Source organism: Salminus brasiliensis, chromosome 13 (genome assembly GCF_030463535.1).
Source record: "Salminus brasiliensis chromosome 13, fSalBra1.hap2, whole genome shotgun sequence".
In the NCBI taxonomy this organism is placed as follows: domain Eukaryota; kingdom Metazoa; phylum Chordata; class Actinopteri; order Characiformes; family Bryconidae; genus Salminus; species Salminus brasiliensis.
This window is the reverse complement of record NC_132890.1, coordinates 12,949,817-12,952,316: the sequence shown is the minus strand read 5'-3', so window position 1 is coordinate 12,952,316 and position 2,500 is coordinate 12,949,817. Positions and strand designations below refer to the sequence as shown.

The window sequence follows — 2,500 nt, the reverse complement described above, 5'->3', positions numbered from 1 at the left end:
CAGACTCGGCCTTGTCAACATAAAAGTCACATAAGCCACGTGAGTCGAATGGGCTTGTGAAACGGGACAATTACAAAATCACAAATCTTTCTCAACTGTCTTGGCTCCTTTTATTTACACCCCTAAATTCCACATACTAAGGTACAACAGGAATACGGGATAAATGCAGAGGCTACTTCCTACCAATATGGAAGCCGGGCAAAAAAAAAAAAAGAAAAAAGCTCACGCTAGCACGCCGGGCGAAGCATCGCTCTGAGGTGAGTTGCGAGTCGCAGGGATGCCGGTGAAGCAGGCTCGGGCTGAGTGGGCCAGCCAGCCTTTTGACTTAGGGAAGTGGCGTCGCCATGTCAAGTTCAAAGAGCTCTGTGAAGCTTTAGGGGGACAAAAGAACAACTGTTGTAGATGCAGGCAGGTCTGGGAGGAGAATTTTAAAAAAACTCAATACAACTGGAAATCAGCCCCCCGAAACGAGAACGGGGACCCATGAATGGCGGCCCATGACTTGAGGTTGCGTGTAACGGTGAAATAAACATCACGGCTGTGACGAAACGGTGCTGTTATTGCCCCACGGCTCACTCCCTTTCGTGATGTGTTGCTTTAATGTGACCTAAGTAAGTGATCTAAATTAGCAGGTGTTTTTTTGTTTGTTTGTTTGTTTTTAACAGCAAATATTGGGCTTGTCCCACCCATGAGCTGCAACTGTGATTGGTTGTAGTTCTGCTCTGCGTTGACATCCTGTAACAGACTTTCCCCCCCATGTTGTCAGTTTCCTCAAACGTACACTGACCCCTACTGGCAGGCTTGGGTTACTTTTATCCACAGCATTCCCTCCACAGAGTTCTTGTTGAATATTTTCCAGTGTTTTGTTTTGAGAGCAACTGGCTATAATTAAGCCAAACTACAACTGATTGGTTTCCATCCCATGGCAGGCCATGCAGGTGGGCTTAAACGGCATCTGACGCTGAAATGTTTCGACTCTGAAGACTCCAAAGGCCGTATGAAATGTAACACAAGGACGTACATGTAAAAGAAAGGGTAATGCGTTGTAGATTTGTGAAAGCGTAAAGTAAGATGGAGTAAAAGTAAGAAAAGCAAGTGAAAGAATGTGCATGTAAGTGCTTGAGGATGGCAAAAGCTTACAGCACCTGGTATTCCCAGGCGGTCTCCCATCCAAGTACTAACCAGGCCCGACCCTGCTTAGCTTCCGAGATCAGACGAGATCGGGCGTGCTCAGGGTGGTATGGCCGTAAGCGAGAGCACTGCTTCCACTCAGCCTATTTATAAGCATGCGGCAAAAGACGGCTGCCTTTTCCACACTACAGGGGACACACATTTACTCGCCCTCCTTTCTTACTTCCAAAGCAACCCCACCAAGCTCATTCAAACCAATCACACATTTCATTGCTCTCTCCTGTCCTCCTTCTCTTTTCACAAAAAAAATAAAACAACAAAACTTGCTCTTTTGGCTGACACTTGAACATTCAGCAACAAAGGCTAACGCCGGCCGCCAGACTCGGCCTTGTCAACATAAAAGTCACATAAGCCACGTGAGTCGAATGGGCTTGTGAAACGGGACAATTACAAAATCACAAATCTTTCTCAACTGTCTTGGCTCCTTTTATTTACACCCCTAAATTCCACATACTAAGGTACAACAGGAATACGGGATAAATGCAGAGGCTACTTCCTACCAATATGGAAGCCGGGCAAAAAAAAAAAAAGAAAAAAGCTCACGCTAGCACGCCGGGCGAAGCATCGCTCTGAGGTGAGTTGCGAGTCGCAGGGATGCCGGTGAAGCAGGCTCGGGCTGAGTGGGCCAGCCAGCCTTTTGACTTAGGGAAGTGGCGTCGCCATGTCAAGTTCAAAGAGCTCTGTGAAGCTTTAGGGGGACAAAAGAACAACTGTTGTAGATGCAGGCAGGTCTGGGAGGAGAATTTTAAAAAAACTCAATACAACTGGAAATCAGCCCCCCGAAACGAGAACGGGGACCCATGAATGGCGGCCCATGACTTGAGGTTGCGTGTAACGGTGAAATAAACATCACGGCTGTGACGAAACGGTGCTGTTATTGCCCCACGGCTCACTCCCTTTCGTGATGTGTTGCTTTAATGTGACCTAAGTAAGTGACCTAAATTAGCAGGTGTTTTTTTGTTTGTTTGTTTGTTTTTAACAGCAAATATTGGGCTTGTCCCACCCATGAGCTGCAACTGTGATTGGTTGTAGTTCTGCTCTGCGTTGACATCCTGTAACAGACTTTCCCCCCCATGTTGTCAGTTTCCTCAAACGTACACTGACCCCTACTGGCAGGCTTGGGTTACTTTTATCCACAGCATTCCCTCCACAGAGTTCTTGTTGAATATTTTCCAGTGTTTTGTTTTGAGAGCAACTGGCTATAATTAAGCCAAACTGCAACTGATTGGTTTCCATCCCATGGCAGGCCATGCAGGTGGGCTTAAACGGCATCTGACGCTGAAATGTTTCGACTCTGAAGACTCCAAAG

The 2,500-nt window shown here is 46.7% G+C and overlaps 1 non-coding gene across 1 annotated transcript; it reads right to left on the bottom strand.

Annotated features, from left to right (window-relative positions):
- Positions 1-1,133: 1,133 nt before the first annotated feature.
- On the bottom strand, positions 1,134-1,252 carry LOC140576011 (5S ribosomal RNA). Its single transcript, XR_011981251.1, has one exon. It is a non-coding gene; the product is annotated as a 5S ribosomal RNA (ribosomal RNA).
- Positions 1,253-2,500: the final 1,248 nt, after the last annotated feature.